Below are 21,527 nucleotides of genomic sequence, written 5' to 3' on the forward strand. Positions count from 1 at the left end.
AGACTTTTTCACCAGAATTCCACAAAATAATTTCAAGAAAGAATGTGATTTTTTGTTGTTTAAAATAGATGTTGGAATGCATAAATAGATTCAACACCCTGAAAAACACCATGGGGCACAAGAATTATATAGATCTTAAACTCAAGTTTTTAAAAATATCTAATGGATTTTGGTTAAAATTAACCAATGTCGTGGAAAAAGTCATTTAGTCTATAAATTAAACTACTCCATTAGAAAATATTGAGAAACAACTCCCCATTTTTATATAAGAATATGTAAATCTAAATCATAAGAAAAAGACAAATAAACCACATAGAAATGAAAGAAAATATTCAATAACTTCAACCATACAATATTTAATGAAAGCACTAAAAGAATTGAAATCAAATTAAATATTCTAAATAGAAACAAAGACTACTAGGAATATAAGTGCCCAAACCATAAACAAATTCGCAATGAAATAACTGAAGCATAGAAACATTATCTAACGATGAAAGCAATCTAAATCGATATAAAAACACACTAATGAATACAATGACAAAAGCATAGATGAAGACCCCAATCCAAGTGTTCATTATGGAATTTGTGAAGTTATCCAAGAAAACTATGGTTTAAAATGCAATAATTTTTCCAAAGCTTCAAAACTATTATGGAATCAATTCCTTTCATGTCTAAGTTTTTTTTGTTTACATGTATTATTTTAATAAAGTTTTGGTTGTTTCTAGAATAAAACTATGAATCTAAATCGACAAAAAAAAAAATCTCAATAATACAACATAAAAAAACATATATAAAAATCACTTATCTCAAACAAATAAGACACCTAACCCAACGGAAAACTTTAAAGCCTCTCTTTTAAGTATAGTAATAACTAAGGAACCCAATCCTTCCATAACCCTAAGTTTCCAAAAAACCCTTCAATATTGTAATAACCCACACGGAGATCATATTTTGAATTGTAAAAAAATATTAGTTTTGCTTTTAAAAAATAAAAGAAAATTTGGTAATATTCAATAGGAAAATCATAATAAAATTAAATTTTTCAATACAAAAAATTTATTTATTATTATTTTATGAATATATATATATAATTTTTTTTCTTAAAAAAATTAATAATAACTAATAAAAAATCATAATAAAACTAATTTTTTGCAATGCAAAAACACTTACACACTTATATAGCAAGTTGATCTAACTAATTTCACTAAGGGTAACAAGACGATAAAAGAAGCCTGCAAAATTCCATCCTCTCCCATTCAATATAGTGAATTTCCATTAAAAAAAACATGCAAAACACCATCTTCTCTTATTCAACATAGTGAACTTTTCTTATTCAACATAATAAATAAATAATAAATAATATCCATAAATAATAGTGAATTTCCATAAATAGTATCCAACGGATCAAAAGCCAATTTCAACACAAAGTGAAAGTCAAATAATAAAGCCCTAAAATTCTCCCAACAACCCAACTGTCAATAGTAACCCAATTATCAATAGTAAAAGTCAAAAGAGAGTGGCTCCTTATCAACACCCAACCAAACTTTATTGTATATCTACTCCGCAAAAGTCATAAAACCTTCCACATTAGATCTTTTACGATAAGGATGGTGTAATTATTATAGTGATGCTGAACTAAACATTTCAATGTGCATGAAAAAGTTGATGCCAAAGACATAACAAACCCTTCTGCATGGAGCTAAAGCCAAAGCCACTAAAACACTAAGCTCGAATGGCCAATGAAATGGTGGAAATAATCATTAGTTGACTGATGATCAAGTGAAAAGGGCCAATAGGAAAATAGGTTATGAGCAACATCAAGTCGAAAGTGAAAAAGGCCAATGGGGAATGGCAATATCAAGTCAAAAGTGAAAAAGGCCAATGGGAAATGGTCTATGAGCAAATATCAAGTCTTAACCCATTGGAAAACCACCAAAAAAAAAAGAAATTTTACAAAAAAAAATTCGGTGAAGATCATATGAGACATTATTTATCGACGCGTTTCGAACCAATCAGTGTGGTTCATCGTCAAGACAAGTTGAAAAAATAGATCCAGCTTAACAGGTTAAATATTAAGTTATAATATAAGCCCAATTAATAACAAATTGGTGACATTATATATTCCCAATGAGAGATAGACATAGTCAAGTGCCAAACCAAAAGTCAATGGTCAACGCTATTTACAAGATGAGAGGGGAAATTACTTGTTGAAGTTATATGTCTCCCACGAGGAATAAAGATACTTCAAGTGCCAAAGCACGAGTTAAGGGTTGACAATCTTTACAAAAGGGATAGTGGAATTACCGAATTCGGGTGAAAGACCAGCCTTCCAAGGTGCATGTAGATGCCGTGGTCAAAAACATAACAAACTCTTTTACATTAAGCAACAACAAAAATTAGTAAAACAAATTAAAGTTGAATGGTTAAGACAAAATGGGTTAATGAAACACTAAAGACATATGTATTAACACCTTTACTAATTGCATTTACAAGTGGGATTAACACCTATAACAAACCATTAACATCTCCACCTAGCTTTTCCTTACGAGTAGACCTAGAGTGGATTGTACCCTTAAAGTGACATCCCATCAAGCCCAAAATAAAGAAAAATATTCATGGAAAATAAAATATTAAGTTATAATTGAACTCAATTACTCTTATGTATTTATATCAAATTTGTTATATAAAATTGTTTATCGAAGCCGAGGAATTGCCTTGATGATTAAAAGTGGATTGAATTTGAGTAAAAAAATTAAAGATCTTGTAAAGGCATTGTTTGATTCATATTTTTGATTGTGAAAATAGATTCAGCACTATCCAAAAACTTTTAAGGCACTTCAAATCTTGAATTTTAACAGCCTTAATTTGGATTTAAAAAAATCCCTACAATTTTTTTTTCAAAATATAAGGAGAATTTCTATAACTTTCAGAGCGAAAAACAATCAATAAAATTTGTCATAGAATCCATTTACTACTGAATTAATTTATCTCAAACTTTAAAAAAATGATTTTTACTTAATTGAAATCAATTTACTTTTAAAAGAATGACTTGACATAATTTGCATGGAAAATGTGATATCTTAGAATAGGTTAATATTGTCAACCATCTCCACTTGCAGAGCATGAGTGGCCGTAGGGGGCAAGTGGGCCAAAAAGGCTCTGCCGTGTGTTGCGCACAGCCTCCACTTTTGAATTCTTGGGAGTTGCGTGGGTGCAAACTGAGGTGGATGAACCCATCAGGTACCCCATACCCATTCTCACTGCAGTCCTTCAGTCCTTGTACAGCATATAGGACGACATAAAAAATATAAACAATACAAAACTTACCACTCAGACCTGACTGACCCACCCCTAATAATATTCTTTGCATTTGTAGTGCTTGACTTTTCGGAAGCTTCCTGGTGACCTTCGTCAATGACCCGGCCGTGGTCTTCTTCCCTCTCTTCTTTTTAATTTCTGTGATTCATGCTTTCATTTGCATATCAGTTGATTTGATATTTCACAACTTTCAATTCTTCTGTTTCATGCATTTCCAATTTCAATTCTTCTGTTTCATGCATTTCCAATTTCAGAGCTTTCTGATGTTCTGTTTCATGCAATTCTAATTGAATTAGTGAAATGAATGGGAGCCTTTTGTGAAGGAGGGACTGGGTTCAAACTCGCGCTAGTTTTTAGTTCTGGAGAAAAAGACCGGATCCTTTTGCCGGTTGATGATCCAAAGTGGTGGACAAAATATGTAAATATATATTTACAGTGAGCAGAATATTTGTCTAAAGCCGATCTAACTGAAGGGATTACTTCTGGTAGCTCAACCATTGAACTTGACTGTGAAAGTGTTGGACAGAATTAACAAGAGCACTCTGTCAATTGAGTTAGCTATTGAAGTTAGATCTAGCGTTCAACTACATGGCCTAGCCATAAGAGTGTCGAAAAACTTTACCCATTGAGCTAACCATTGAAGTTAATATATTTACAGTGAGATCTTGAAATTCCATAATAATGTACTTTCCAAAGCTGGTAAGCTGCATAAAGGGAGGCCATGAATCTGCAAATGGCTCAAAGCGGTGTCGTTCCAAACCCTACACCACCGGCAGCAGTAGGCGGTCGACGAACGAATCGACGCGTTCTTTGAGGCGACGGAAGACTTCGACATCTCTGAAAGTCGAGGAAAGCGACAGCGACAAGGACAGGTCCTCCCCCTCTCGCTCTCCCGCTCCACTGCCCAGCAACGCAGCGGATCTGCACGCGGTGTTCCGAAAATTCGACGCCAACGGCGACGGTAAGATCTCGTGGTCGGAGCTGGGCATGCTTATGGCATCCCTTGGCTGCCCTGCCTCCGACGACGAGCTCCGACTTATGGTAAGTGTGGCCGATTCCAACGGCGACGGTTTCATCGATTTCGCGGAATTCGCGGAGCTGAATACTTTTGGTGTCGACGACCCCCGCCGCCTCCAGGACATGAAAAGCGCCTTCGGTATCTTCGACTTCGACGGCAATGGACTCATCTCCCCCGATGAACTTCTTAGGGTTTTCCACAGTTTGGGAGAGCGTTGTTCTCTGGAAGATTGTCGGATTATGATAGCGAGCGTCGATTCCAACGGTGATGGGTACGTGAGCTTCGACGAATTTCTGATCATGATGATGGCTTCGGCTTCAACTGCTTAGTAAGGTGCCTGACACGACACGACACGACACGGGACCAAAGAAGAAAAGCAAAATACAAAAGTGCCATTTTTCAAGTCGTCGAGTAAATGGATTAATGGAAAGGCTTTGTAATTAGCATATTTCCAATTCCTCTCTTTCAATGTAATTTCCATGAAGACAAACCAGCTTTTGGTAAGCTTTCCTTGATCGTAGTTGACAGTCAGGGTGTGGGTATTCCGGGTTTCCGCAATGTACTAAGTTCTCTTATTATAATTTATAAAATACTATTTTGAAATTTTTGTAGAATGAAAAAGAAAATAATTAAACCAACTAATTCATATTTATATAATAAATTGATGATGATCAAAATAGCTAACTAATTCATATATATATATAATAAATGGATGATGATCAAAATAGCTTACTGGATTTTAAAAGGTAAAAGTTTAATTTAAATTTTTATTTTATTTTATTTAATGGTCAAACTTAGAGAAGCATTTTAAGATTATCATAGCTTTGCTAACTAAAAAGATTAAGAAGGTTGGTTGCTTAACAAATGTTTTGAAGATTTGATAGAATGTGAGTATAAGATGGACAATCTAAGAAAAAATGTTTTTCATCTTCCATCCTCTTAGTATTGCAAAAAGATGACACACTCTTTCATTCCATGGTGTTTTAAGAATTTACCAATGCCCTATTTCATTATGAAACTCATGGGAATTAGTTCTTAACTTAGCAATGCTCATTTTCTTCTTAACACTAGTCAAGACAAATAGATATTTTTTATTATTGAGATTGGGGTTGATCACCTCCTTATAATATCTAGTTTCTTTTTTGTCTCTAACTCTTGATTGCTATACAATTTCTCTTTAAATGCTTAAGTAACAATATTTTAAAGGTTATTCTTATTCTGCAAAATGATCACCTCCTTTATCCCCCCGATGGTCTAGCTAAGACTGGGCATCTTTATGTCATCCTTACTTGAGCTAACGGTGGGGGTTTTGACTAGAGTTAAAAGCAATTTTAGGAAACCTCTTTGCTTCCATTGTTGTATAACTTCTTCTTATACGCAATATACCTAGTCATAGCCATAATTTTAATGGGGAAAGGGTTGACTCAATTAGGAGGATAGGGTAGGGACTATTTACTTTAACCTTGAGGTTGTAGGTTATAAATTGTTTTTTAGATATGTTAAAAAATCTTCCTCCATGACTTTTTAGATACACTGCAATCCCAAACCTCACATCCATATAAAATAATAGGAATAACAAGAGTCTCAAAGATGATACATTTTTAATCCCATATTCAAAGAATTGTTGACTTATAATTGTTTTCAAAGCCATATTAAGTTTTCCAACCTCCATTTATCATTTTCTCAACTCTAATTCCAATTGAGCTTATGATGGTTCATGTTGATTCCAAAAAAATTGTATGAAAGTACTTCCTTTAAGTAGTTGTTATCATAAATAAAAGTATCATATGTGATCTTTTTAGATTTAATTATCATGACTTTAGTTTTGTAAGTATTTACAGTCTATTCAAATTTTCAAAGAGTTGTGTTGTGGCTACATCTGGAGAGTTATCGATAACAAAATTTCCTATTATCTTAGTCAAATTTTGGTTTTCAATCTAAGATATAGGTTTTGTATAATCCTTCAGATCCATAATTATACTGAGATATGAACGATAACATGGGAATCAGTAGTTTAGTGTAGTTGTGATGTCTTTTAATTTGATAGTTTTGCTGCTTTGAAAGACTACCCGGAATTAAGGAGAGATCAGTTTTCGGCCCCCAACTCTAGCATAGGTAAACACGGGGAAACATATGAGTAAGGTTGTTTTGCCTCGGTGAAAGAGTGGCTACAGGACCTATTTACTATTCTAGAAAGTCGTAGAAACTCCTAGGGACAAGAACCATTATGATCTCTTCTGGGAATCATTTTCACTTCAAGGGGTGGGAAATGAGCATGACCAAATCATGGATGCATACCCATATTGGAGCAGGATTCTTGGAGGATTTTGATTTTCTTACTAAGATCCTAATGGGTTCGTGCCAAAAGAACAACATCGTCAGCATAAAGGAGCCATCGTGTCAAGAACATATCAACAACGCATTAAGGAGCCATCACCTCAACACAAAGAGAAATAAGCTTTTATGTGGAAGAGAAAACCACAAATTCTTCTTCTTTTTATGCTTCAAGTTATTACATAGATTTGTAGGCACCGACCTGCTAGAGGGATCCACCCCCAAAATATGCAAGCTGCTACATGTAGTAGACTACAACCTGATTGAGGAACCAATCTCGAAAATTTGCAAGCAGCAACTCACTATAAGTTACGACCTGATTGAGTCACCAACCTTGACGATGATTAAGCTTCAAATTGGTCTAGGCTCAAACTTGATTAAGGCACCAACTCCTATGATATGCAAGCTTTGACTTGTTGTAGGCTCCCACATGATTGAGGTACCAACCTCAGTGGAGGCACCCACCTCCTTATTCAACCTCTTGTGGACGTCTTTTCAAAATATTTCACACTAGATCCACCCGATCTTCAAACAAAATGAGTCTTTAAAGAGAACAAGCTAATGTTTTCATATTGTTTCCCATGCCTTGTCATACCTTGTCATAGCTCTACTTTAACTCGTTCATCAATCTGGTCACATATGACTCATCTCAGAGCCTGCTTCTGCCATAAGCTCAAAACCATTGTAACATGCTCATAGGCCCTCAAAACATATAACATAGATTTTCATCATTAAGGATAATTCTGTGAGGTTTTTCATGCCTTCAAACATGTCCACCTATGAGCCATGATCATAGATCTTTTTTGGGAATCCAATTTGGACTAATAATGAGACCAAAAACCCATAAAGACCATACAAAAAATTATAGTAGATTAAGGGCTCTACAAATTGCCCCTTTCTAAGCATGCTTCTAGAAAACAGACTATTTTTGGCACCGAACACTATAAAATATAAAAAGTCAGTTACTTAAATATTAAACAAAATGAAACTCTAGTGGGTGTAGTAAAAAAAATATTTTCTAACCTCACAATTGTCAAGGGTCGAACCTGGTTCTTAGCCAACACATTACAAACCCACAACCGACGGACCCGCGTGAAGTTTCTTGTCATGCCATGTCTCAGACTTCATTATAATTCAGTGAATATCCTTACAAGAAGTTAACATAAAGGCTTGAACTAAGGTCAATTGGTATGTTATGTATATTGGTGTAGTTATTTTGAATTTTCAAATCATTACCCCCTCTGGGCTTGGTTCAGACTTGGACTAATAAGGTTGGCCTCCCTTGACCTCAGTGAATATTATACTACTGCATCACCTATGATATCCCTCGGACGATCAATGGTGAGAGGTAGTTCATAATCACACTCGAGTAGAAATAAGAGGAGATGCCTCTTCGATTTCAACCAACAAGCATTACTTCTATGGGCTCTTCTACTTATAACAACCCCTTACAAGGGCTTGGGAAATCAAGAGATTGATCAACCAATAATCAAAGAACGACAACCTTCATGGATTGGACAACCACTTGGTGAGAAGAAATGCTTGACCGGGCCAACTTTACTACTCTGGAATCATCTTCTTATAGCAACCCTTTTCTAGGGCTCGGGCAATCAACAACTAGACCAATCCAAAAATGAATGTAATAAGAGAACAATTCCCTTTTAGGCTTAGAAAAACACTCGATGAGAAGCAATGCCCGAACGAGACAACATTACTCCTCTGGACTCGTTTGGTTATAGAAACCCCTTTCTAGGGCTTGGGCAACCAATATCTTGACTAATATAATAATGAACATAATCAAAGAACAATTCCCCTCTGAGATTAAACAATCAAACATTGTAATAAGAGGATGATGCCCCTTTGTGCTTAACAATCAAACAATGTAATATGGGGACAATGCCCCTATGGATTCGATAATCAATCAATGTAGTTATAGGATGATGCCCCTCTGGGCTTAGGTAACCAACAACAATTAAACCATATAATCAGAAGATGATGCCCCTATGAGCTTGATAATCAACCAATGTAATCATAGGATGAACCCCCTCCGCGCTTTGGTAACCACATATAATAAGACCATATAATCAAAGGATGATTCCCATTCAAGGTTGAAAAAATAATATAATCAAAGAATAAGGCCCCTCTTGGTTTAAGTGGCCAATAACGATGATAAAAAATGTAATCATAATGATGCCCATCCTATGATGATCAAACTATGACAATCAAACCATGTATTCAAAGGACAACCCATTTTCTGAGCTTAGATGAGCAATACAATTAAAAAATGATTCATGTCTAGACTCAGGTAATGAAACCCAGTTACCCCTTCTTTGGACTCATATGCAAGAAAATGATATCCCCTATGTGTTTAAGCAATGTAATCAAATAATGATGCCTTTCTAGGCTTGATCAACCAATAGTAGTAACGCTTTTGGCTTAAACTCAGATCAACATATTACGACCCAATCGCACTAATAAGCCATATACATCGAGCTTCCCATCCACCATTCCAATTCATTTTGAATTTGTTAACGTGATATGGTGCTCAATCATATGTATTTATAGTTTTTTATGTGGACCCGAGGGCCAAGAAGGTTGACCATAAGATCGAAGGCTCAACCAATTTTAACAAAGTCGACCCAAGTCACTCAGTCTTTTAACTCATATGACCAAATCCATGTGACATGTTTTTATGTGTCCATGGCCATTTGTGTGATGAGATAACATGATGTCATCATGCCATATGCCAAGGCAAGAGGGGTGCCACTTATCACTCAAATTTGGCCTGTTGACAAATCAAAGTGTCTCAAATTCACCTACCACGCAATAATGCCTAGTGGCTGATCTGATAACCACCCTGTGAGTGACATCAGTTAAAGATTTATTGAATAAAGGTGTTACAGACTGATGTGTTGGTGTGTGTCTATGTTATTTAGGCAACAGATCGATCAGATTACAAATACACAGACATTTGAAATGGAAAGACAACAAAGAAATATAGTAAGCAAATACAAGAACATAAGAAATTAATAAGGAGTTCACCCTATCCTCTAGGGCTACATCTCCGGTCCAGATTTCAGTGGTGGCCTTATTTTATTGTGTCTTAAGCAGAGAATTACAATCCAGGAGCTCAATATGAGTCTCCTGAAACAAATTTGCTTGGCAGGGTGGTTCTTGGATTCCCCAAGCCACTGGAGTGCACAGACTCTTTTCCTGCCAGCTCTTTGACCTCTTTGGTCTGATAGATCCTCTCAGGGATGGCTTGAATCTCTCATTTGGTCAGCTCGGCCCTCTATCTTCTTTCTGCTTTTTCTTGCTTCACTGTCTTCTTTGCTTCTCTGTCTTCTATCTTCGGTTCTTCCTCTGTGTGTGTCTTCTGTTCTCTGTTCATGGCTTTAAGGCCATTTAGGCTCATGGCTGTTCGGTTCCTCTTCCACCTCCGTCGGATCGCATACTACAGCTGCGCTTAGAGTTCCCTGTTCAGTGTCATCATCAGGCTCATAGGGAGTGGCCACATGTCCTCCTGTAAACAGTGCCAGCCTGCTTCGTCGGTTCAATTCTTCGATTACGTCGTGGAATGAGTCTTCCGCCACCATGGCGGTCAAAGCGGACCTTAAATTCTTCCAGATTGTGGCTTATTCCCTCGTTAAATCTAGTCTTGCCGTCGGGCGCGATGTCAACCGTCAGATCTGGATCCCCCAGATCCAACGCCATCTACTCATTTCACGCAGTTGACTTGCTCGACCGTTAGCACGCGATGAGCGGCGATTTTCTCTCCTCTCCACTTGCCACGCATCGACCGTTGAGTGGGATCGCTCTGTTTTCGCCAATTCCGCTTACCACTTAAGGGTGCCCCCGATCAATACCATTGGTTTTTCTGAGCGTGGGTCCCGCCTTGTCCTTTAACCCTTTTCCCCACAGTTTGCCCGACTCTTCATGCGACCAAGCGCTCGGGGCTTCTCCATTTCAAGGGTTTTCGCCCAGCGATGTGCGATAGCGCTAATCGCGCATCAAAAACTCCCTTCGTTTCCCAATCTAGGCCTCCCAGGGGCTAATTTCGCCTCCCGCGTAGTCTCCATGTGCCTCGGTCAGCGCGCTTTGACCGAGGTCCTCGTCATTCCACGCTGGCTGCCAACTGCCATTCGTTTAGAGGTGTTTTCGATCGTTGTTCTGAATTCTTTGATGTATGTCCCGAGATACAATTCGGATCATGGCCTTCCCACTGAAAAGCTTTTGGACCACCAAAAGTTGGTTTTTAAGCATCGACTAAGTGAGGGTATTGTTTTCTCACTTGTCCAATCTCAATCCACTTTGCACTGCTCAGCTTTGAACCTTTGAGCCCAACTCTGAGGTACTTAACATCTCCCCTGCACGTTGTCCTCACCTTCTTGTCCAGCGCTATGTCTTCTTGCAATTCATTAAGATATTCAGGTAGTAGGTCATCAATAGAAGGCAATTGACTTTGCTCTTCAGGATCTTCAATCATTGAAGGCTCAAACAATCTCAAGCAATCTGCATTTACGACTTAGTAGATGTGCATGTAAGCTGGTAGATCAAGGCGAAAAGCATTTTCACCAATCTTCTCAAGTATATTGAAGGGTCCATACCTGATAGGCTTTAGCTTTGTACCTTCACCTTGCATCCTATCCTTGCTGATATACAGCCAGACCTGGTCACCAACTTGAAAACTATGCTCCATCTGATGCTTGTCATGCCTAGCCTTGTACTTGGCTTGGCTCTTTTCCAGTTGTTCCTGTACTGCCTGGTGGATCTCTTGGATCTGTTCAAGAGATCCTGTTGTTCCTGTACTGCAAAGTAGCAGTAAGTTGTTGGAAAGAAATGGCCTCAGCTGGGGAAGTGGCATGGCACCCAAAAGCCTCTATAGCAGAAACAATCTGCAACTGGAAGAAAATCTGCCCATGGAAAAGCAGGAAGAACAAATTAACACAGCGGATATGGAATACAATACCTTTGACTCTTCTTTGGAGTCTCTGGTTAGCAAGAAACAAGAAGGTTTTCCAAGACAAGGGACACAATATTAGAATCATGTGTCACAAAGCCAAGAGCTTAGCAGTGGAAGCTGTTACAGCTCGCAGCCAAGGCAAAATCGATATCACCAACTACAGTACAGAGGAAAGAAATTTGATAAATTATGGCCATGGCTGTTTTTCCAGTGACCAGGAGCTAAGAAAGGAAGATATGCAGTTAAAGGAGCCAACTAATGTTTGGAAATTGAGGCCCAAGGACGATGAATTTGCTCTCTGGCTTAGCAAATGCAACAGCTTCTACCTTTTTTTCGATGGAGCTTCAAGATCAAATCCTGGCATAGCAGGCGCAGGGGGTCACATATGCAATGCTAATGGAGAATCCATCTTGCATTACGAATGGGGGCTGGGTGAACTTTCTAACAACAGGGCTGAGGGACTGGCCTTGTTCCAAGGTCTCACCCAGCTGATCAAGCTGGGAATTAAGAAGGCGATTGTCTTGGGCGACTCTGCAATCATAATTCGGCTCATGGTGCAAAGGCAGAGATCACCAAATATCCTACTGCAACAAATCAACAGCAGAAACCAGGCACTAAATGACATGTTGGAGGAAGCCCGTTATTATCATATCCTACGGGGACTCAACAAAGATGCAGATAAATATGCCAACAAGGCCTGTGATCTGCCCAAAGGCCAACTCAGCTGCAATGGTAACTTGACCACCCAACCATTACCATGAGAAACGCGCAAATAGTCACCACTTGGGGCACTGTATCCAATAAAATCTGCAACAGCAGGCAAACCAGTAGAGCACAGGACGGAATAGACAAGGTCGAAAGGAATAGCATCAGAAATCCGAGCAGTCAATCCGATCAAAGCACGGGAATCAGGATTTACAAAGATGTAAATCGTCCTCGCCATCAAGCACAAGATTTTGGTCAGGATATGTCTTGAAAAGCGCAGAAAAACAGTGGGACGCGTTGTCTCCTCTCCCATCACTACATTCAGAAAAATTCTTTATATATTCCGGGTATACAGCCTCAACATTTCACAGTTGGAGCTTATTGTCGAAGACTCCAGAGCAGAATCCCGGCCGAGCTTCATCAAGTTTTCTGTGTTACTCTCTGTTATTTCGAGAATATACACCCTAGCTCTCTTAGCTCCCCTGAGAACGGTGCTGCGCTCACTGACAGCAAGACAAATCCGCAGAGACGCGGAGATCAGCAAAGGCGTAGTCCCAACAATCACTCAAAGGGCACAATGGAAGAGCAATGTTTTCATTGCAGGGATCTGCAAGCTGAATTTGAAGAAGTTCGGGCTCAACAGAGAGCGCTGGAGGATCAAGTGCGCAGCTTAGAAACCAGGCTTGAAGACCAGTGTAAAATCCTCCACGACAAATACAGAGCGGAGATGGCACTCTTCCTACACAGGGTACACTCACTTCATGAACAGTTCAATGACTTGAGCAACAGATGTAGTCATGCAGAAGAAAGAATCTCCATTCTCAAATACATGATGGAAAAGAAAGATGCGACATCTTCCTCCAGCGCAAAGCCGATAGCAACTGATCAGGATCCAGAAGGATCAACAACGAGGAAAATAAGCCATATTGAAATTGATTAGTAATGTGTAGCAGATGTAAATTTTGGTGCCATCAGTTTATAAAAGTCTATAGTAGTATAAGTAGCACTAGGAGCAGTCAAACTAGAGTCAGAATCAAGGAAGGAAACTGTTTTGTGACTCCTTGGATTCAAAATGCTCTTGAAGCATCTAATGTATGGCAGTCTGCCTTCTTTTTTCAGAGTTAATATATAGCACCCGATCTTTGTCTAAAAAATAATAATAATAATAATAATAATAATACTAAAATTAAGATTAAAAACATTTAGAAAACAAAAATATACTTAGAAAAACAATTAAAATTTAAAAATATATATATATATATATTTTCAAATTTGAAAAAAATAAAAAATAAAAAAATTCAAAAAACATTTAAAATAAAAAAATATATATCTATTTTTGATTAAAAAACATTTAAATTTTTTATAAAACCATATATCTTTTATTTAAAAAAAGGTTAAAACATATATATAATTTTAAAAAACATACATACATTTAATTTTTTGTTTAAAAAAAAAAAAAAAAAACTACGAGCATTTTTTTGAAACATTTAATATTTTATTTTAATATAAATTTCATATTTAAAACATCAAAAAAAAAATTAAAAATAAATTTATTTATTTATTTATGTAAAAGAAATTTTTATTTAAAAAAAAAAAACGTCAGTCGAGCCGTTGCCCAGCCGCCCCTGGGTGCGTGCCCCTGGACGGCGCCATGGGCAGTCGGGCGACGGTTGGGCGATTCCACGTGCCCCCACGGGTGGCCGGCGGTGGCTAAATTGAACCCTTTTTTTAAATAAAAATTTAATTTTAAAATGTTTTATATATATATATAGATATAGATATATATATGAAATATTTTAAAAATATTTTTTTTAAATCAAAAATTATATTTCTTTTTTCTTTTCTTTTCTTTTTTAAATGTTTTTGTTTTTTAAATCAAAAATATATTGTTTTGTTTGTAAATTTTTATTTATTTATTTTTGAAAATATGTATGTTTTTAAAATTTTAAATGTTTTTGTTTTTTTTTTTGTTTTTTTGTTTTGTTTTTTCTTTTTTTTTCAATATTTTTTTAGGTTTTTTTAATGTTTTTAATGTTGATTTTAATAGTTATTTATTTATTTTTTTTGTTAATTTTCTTTTTTTTTAATCTAAATTTTTTTAATTTTTTTCTTAGTTTTTGTATATGCTTTTTAAAAAATTTCTATATTTACTTTCTTAATTTTATAGTTTTTTGTTTTTTTGTTTTGTATTTTTTTTTTCCACAATTTTTTTTATGGTTTACCAAAAAAAATGTTAATTTTTTTGAAAATATGTTCTTCTTATTATTTATTTCTTAATATTTTTTTATTTTTAGTTTTAGTTTTTTACTTCTTATCTTTTATGGGTTTGTTTTTTTTGTATATTTGATTTTTATTTTTTATTTATTTTTTTTTAATTTTATGTTTTGTTTTTAATATATATTTTTATTGACGTTTTGCTATTTTTTTTAGCGTTTTATTTTTGTTTTTATGTTTTTCATTGTTTTATTTTTATGTTTTCATTATTCTTTTGAAATTTTAATGTTTTTCGGAGTCATGATAAAATCTTTTACACCATTATTTCAAAATGTTGTAAATTTACCCTAAAATAAAAAATAAAAAATAAAAAAAAGGTGTTATTCCAACATCAACACTTTTCATTTTGAGGGTGTTTTTTGGCACAATTTTTGCACATAAAAATTCGGTTTTACTGGTATTTTTTAAAAATGTTGAAATTGACCCTTAAAAAAAAAAGTCACCATTCCAATATCAACACTTTTCGTTTTCAGGGTGTTTTTTACACAATTTTTGTACAAAAAAATCATTTTCACCATCATTTTTAAAACATGTTCAAAATTGACCCTAGAAAAAGAAACCATCATTCCAGTATACACAATTTTCGTTTTTAGCATTGTTTTTCATGTTTTTTCGGGGTTTTTTGGCCAGAGTTCCCATTTTGAGTTTATAGTTCCCATTTCAAAGTTTACATTGTTAATTTCAATATGCTTGTTGAATATTGAGTAAAATATTTCAACATCATAAATACAGAGAGATTTTATGGGTATATGCTTTCTACTTGTATTATAAGACATGTATTTAATAATATACTAATGACTAAAAGAACATTTTAATATGAACTATGTTTGCCATAAATAATTGGGATTATAAATAAAATATTTCAATATGCTTGTTGAATATTGAGTAAAATATTTCAACATCATAAATACATAGATATTTTATGGGTATATGCTTTCTACTTGTATTATAAGACATGTATTTAATAATATAATAACAACTAAAAAAACATTTTAATATGAACTATGTTTGCCATAAATAATAATATTTCAATTGTTATATTAAATAATATATTTTTAACCTTTAGCGCGAGCATACAAGTGTTTGCACCAACTGCAAAATTTCAACATAACATAGTGGGAATGGCTTGCATTTCATGACATAGACATCATATAAAACAAAGGGAACTTACAGTTCAAACTCGTTGAGGATTTGTTGGGAAAAATAAGGGGGGCGAATCAGTGTTTTAAACTCATTTTAACTTTCCAATTGCTTAGTCTAATTTATGTACGCTACTGTCATTAAGGAAACCAACGTATGTACGTGATTGTGATGAATATAAATAACGTATAGCCAAATAACTAACTTATCAGTTAGTTCATTAATTTCTCATCCTTAACCAGTGCATCATTACTTCATTATTTAGTCATTAAGTAAAAATCCTGCGTAGTAAAGAACAGATTGATCATCAACACACATGAACACCAGGATTTTAGGTGGAAACCCAATGTGGGAGAAAACCACCATTGTCGTCGTATTTGTCTTCTTCTTTTATTAGAAAGGAAAACATATTACAATCTTGTAATGGCATAAACTCATACCAGTATGCAGGCACCCACCTGCAGAAGGATACAACCTTCTCTAATTCTCCAACACCCACTGGAAGGGAGCTCCCACCCCTTGATCTCGATTGTCGACTCCTACTGGAAGGGACCTCTTACCCCCTACACAAATTCTCCATCTACTACTGGAAGGAAGCTTCAACTTCCTCAAAGAAGGCTCCAACCCTCATCACCCTCATGGACCACGTTTCATAATATTTCATATTAGATCCACCTGACTCAAAACATCAAACTTGTAGCCCACATTTCATCATATTTTTAGATTGGACCCACTTCCATCATTTAAGCCCAATCTCAGATAACAATTCTGAAACAAATCATTTTATAAACTCACCCAATCACTGAACTAACTCAATCATCAAATCAATCACTGAATCTTAGTTAACCAATGCAACAAGAGAAAATCAATTCATATAAGATAATATCTATGCACAACCACTGATAAGTATACCAGACCATATATTGTTCATCATTGAAACTAAATGTTGTCACTCTAAACCCTAATCAAACATATGTTAGAATGTATACGTTACTGTCATGAATCATTTCCGCATATGTATGCGCTTTCCCTGAGGAAGACCTACGTAAAGACCTCAAATAACTGACACTTGAATCTGAATCACTATCACACCGAACCAATCACTGAAACACATGCAGAATCCATCATAGATTACTGAACCAAATACAAATCACCACACAGTATTATCATCACCAATCAACATTTCATACCATAACCAAATCAACCCAACCAGTACTGTCAAACATAGATTAATAGAGAGACATCATTGACAGACAACAACATACATAACATATCTTATCAAACATCAAAAATCCATACTACAAAACCCTAGCAAGTATACATGACTTTTACAAACCACATCTGCGTATGTACACACTTACCATTCTTAACACATGCATACATATTCTGAAATTTCATAGAATATATACGCGACTACTTAAAAGATGACCCACGTATGTACGTAACCTTTCAAAGGAAAACCAACGTACATATCTAAAATCGCTGAGTCAAACCTTCGTTGCAACCAAAACACATACTGCACATACTTCACCATCTTATATCCACATCATAGCATTATTATCATCACAAATCTATCATTGCTATCTATAATCACAAACAAATCAAGAAAGCATATTCATTACTAATCTTTCATATCTATCAGATCTGAGCCTCTTACATGCTCCTTGGTGCATGCCTGTTTCAAATTAGATTACACACTAATAACCCATAACTTTCGCACTTAACACTATGATCTCCATTTCTTTATATAGCATTAGCCTTAGCCAATACCTTAGGCCAATCCTTTAGTAATTCCATTGGTATTCTTTGATGGGATCATATAATTGTTGTGGCATTCATTACTATGGGCCAATACCATGGTAAAGTCCCTTAGTATTCATAATACCATGGTATGGATTCTATACACAACTTCTCTTCACCATAAATGCATATGTATGCGATCTTGCTTCACAGGGCCCACGTATACTTTCTCACACTTGATATTTTCCATCCATCTATCTCTGAACTGGTATTCCTTTGTTCATATCACCTGTAGCATCTGCATAACCATCTTGTTTACATCTCTATCAAGTAGGTTGTCATCAAGGACAACACATTATTCATAATGCCAACATCATAAATAATATATATTGCACACATATATAGTATGAGCGGGGCAAGTATCATCGGAAGCTTCCTGGCAACTTTGCAGGCCGATTAAACAACCATTTAGGTTTATAAATTGTATTTGATTTGATTTATATGATTCATGCTCTCCCATGCATGCCACTTGTATTGTTATTCCTTCAATTGATTCACTAAAATGGAAGCCATTTGTGGAGATTATATCTTCATTCGTGAGAGACTGGATTTCTAAGTAGGGTTGAAATATTTCAATCATATCTAAAACAAGAAAACCTCGATAGCTTATACATTTCTTCAGCTTTGGTTTCTTTACCTTTTGATGATCCAAAGTCGTAGGCCAAATATTTGTAGTGAGATCTTGGAATTTGATAATAATGTATTTTCCAAAGCTTGTAAACTACGTAAGTGGAGGCCATAAAGCTACAAACAGCCCATCGTGGAGTCATTCCAAATCCTCCGCCAATAGCAATAGTAGGCATCCAGCAAGAGAACCACCTCCTTCCTTAAGGTGACAGAAGACTTTGACATCTAGTTGTAAGTCTGATGAAGGCCAGATGGAGAGAATCTCTCCCTCTCGATCTTTGTCACCCTTGCTGACTACCAAAGGGGAGTTGTAGTTGGCATTCTTGAAATTCGATTCCAATGGCGACGGTAAGATCTGTTGGTCGAACCTGGGCATGCTCATGACATCCCTTGATTCCTTTGTCATCAACGACGAGATCCATCTTATGGTGGGCATGTTTGATTTCAATTGTGATAGTTTCATTGACTTCCCAGATTTCATGGAGCTTAACACCTTCGCCTCGGACGACCCACGCAAGCTTGACGATATGAAGAGCACCTTCATGATCTTCAATTTCGACCAACATGGGCTCATCTCTGCCAATGAACTTCTGAGGTTTTTCCACAAATTGGGAGAGAGGTGTTTCGTGGAAGATTGTCAGAATATGATAGCAGGTGTCAACTCCAACAATGACAGATACGTGAGTTTTGACGAATTTATTATCATGATGACGACTTCTTCTTTATCTGCTTAGTCAAGAGACCTGACATGACATGGTAAGATTGACTGGGAAGAAGAAATAAAAACAAAAGACGTAAACTCTACAAAAAAAGGAAGAAAAATGTTGTTGTAGATGCACTCTTAAGAAATGATGAGGATGTGGAAGCATTACTCTGTGCCATTTCTATTATCCAACCTGATTGGATAACTAAAGCAAGGGATGAATAGAAGAATGACAAAGAGGTGTGGACACTCATTCAAAAGTTACAGCAAGATCCTAGTACATCATATACATTTATCTAGAAAAATTATTCATTATGGTATAAAGACTGCTTATATCTCTGTAAGAATTCCCAACTCAGACAAAAGATTGTTTTGGAATTGCACACCTCCCCCTTAGAAGGGTACTCAGGAATTTTATAAACTTACCACATGGTCAAGAAGGAATGTTTTTGGGATGGCCTTAAATATGATATTTAGAAGTTTGTGGCAGAATATTGTTTAGTTTTCCAATAAGATAAAATTGAGACAATTAAGACCCCGAGTTTGTTACAACCATTATCCATTCCAAGTCAGCATTGGGAGGAGGTCTCAATGGATTTTATGACAAGTTTACCCAAGTCTAAATGAAAGAGTGACATCATGGTGGCAGTTGATAGACTTACCAATTATGCACGATTTTGTGCATTATCTCGTCCTTTTAAAGCCAATACAATTACTATTGCATTTATGGAAACAATTCAAAAGCTATGTGGAAACCCAAAGATTATTGTAAGTGACAGAGATCCCATTTTCACCTGAAATTTTTGGATGGAATTATTTTCTTGTCTTGGTACTCAATAAGCTCATAGCTCATCTTATCACCCTCAATCTGACGAGCAAACTGAGATGGTGAACGAATGTTTGGAATGATATATTTGTTGCTTTATATCTAATAAACAAACACGATGGGTTAAGTGGTTACCTTTGGTTGAATGATGGTATAACACTTCCTTCAATACTACAACAAAAATGAATCCATTTATGGAATTTTATGGATATCATCCAACATCCATCGCATCATCTTTAAGAGAAAATTTTAAGGTTCAACAAATGGATGATCACATCGAGCATCAACAACAAGTTCTCCAACTCTTAAATGATAATCTCACTCTGGTGCATAATCAAATGAAACAATAGCCATATCAACATCACAGTGAAATAAGTTTTGATGTAGAACTTAAGCCTTCAATGAAAGCTTTGCCAATTATGATGGAATAAGAGGAGAGACGGCGATGGAGGTAGAGTAAACTAGGGTTTCAGGGTTGTTGCAGAGGCGATTCTCCATGGAAGGGCGAAAAGGAGGGAGCTCCACTCCCTCCTTCAAACAGACTGTGACCAGCAGGGGCAAAAAACCAATGGAATATGACAGAGGCACTGCAAAGGGAAGGAACAGGAACAATGAAGAGGAACAAGATGGTCAGAAGTCAAAGAAGAACATCATCACTAAAGAAATCGAGGAAGAAGACAAGGAACAAGGAACAAAGAACAAAGCACACATGGGTCCATGTAAACCCAAAGCTGTTGTTACTCCCAGAGTGGTTTTAAATGAGCCTGCTCTGCAGGCGCATAGGGACCATATGCAAACTTATGCTATCATTTGTAAATTCATGGGTTTATGGCCCACTAAAAAAGCCTTACAAATGTGGATAAAATATCATTGGAAACCAAAGGGAAGCATTGACTTACACCTTGGGTCAAAGGATTTCTTCACAGTGGTATTTGCTAACATCGAAGACAAGGATAGGATCTTTGAAGGCGAGCCCTACTTTTATGCTGCAGCGGGTCTCTACATGAGACCTTGGATCATGAATTTTGTTCGAGAACGTGAGACCTTTACTTTGGTCCTAGTTTGGGTAAGACTCTATTCTCTTCCTCTCGATTATTGGAAAACAGAGTCCTTATCGGCCATAGGAAACAAGTTAGGACGTTTTGTCAAAGCTTCTGAAGCCACTAGGAGGGGAAAGTACACCTCCTTTGCTAGAATATGTGTGGAGATGGATCTCTCTGGAGCTCTACCAGATGAGGTAATCTTAGAAGTTTTTTATGAAGAATGGGTGCAAACTGTGGACTATGAACATATTCCATTCAGATGTCGCAAATTCCATGAGCATGGGCACCTATTCAGGGACTTCCCTCTCACTAAAATAGAGAATAAGAGTAAAACTACTACAATGAAGGACTCTGAAAGCTTTCACAAAGTGGCAGGCAAAGGAAAAGGAAGCAAGAAGGGGTCAAAGATACAAAAATCTAATGGAAAACAAGTCAGTCAAAACAGGTTCCAAGTCCTGGCAGGGGAGGAAGGTATTACTATTGCAGACCATTTCAAAGGAGAAGGTTTAATGGAGGAAGGGAAAGAAGAGGACAAGGAACAAACATCAGGCAAAAATTAGCAGACAGAAACGATGTTTAGTGATGCAGAAACATAAATGGATCATGAGATGATCCAAAGTGAGATGGATATGGAGGACCAAGAACTCCAAGAGATTCTTTAAAAAGAAAATCTAGATCTGGAGGATTTCTTGATTCAAGGAACCAAAGAATGGATAGACTCTCTACCTCCAGAAGAGTTCAGCAAATTCCAACAATTATTTTTATGGAGAACCGAA

At 36.2% G+C, this 21,527-nt stretch overlaps 1 pseudogene; it reads left to right on the forward strand.

Moving 5' to 3' along the window:
* Positions 1–3,452: 3,452 nt before the first annotated feature.
* Positions 3,453–4,939, forward strand: LOC149218227 (putative calcium-binding protein CML25 pseudogene; annotated as a pseudogene).
* Positions 4,940–21,527: the final 16,588 nt, after the last annotated feature.

This window comes from Pinus tabuliformis, chromosome Q (genome assembly GCF_031772625.1).
Source record: "Pinus tabuliformis cultivar Carrire ecotype Pingquan chromosome Q, CPIR1, whole genome shotgun sequence".
Taxonomy (NCBI): Eukaryota; Viridiplantae; Streptophyta; class Pinopsida; order Pinales; family Pinaceae; genus Pinus; species Pinus tabuliformis.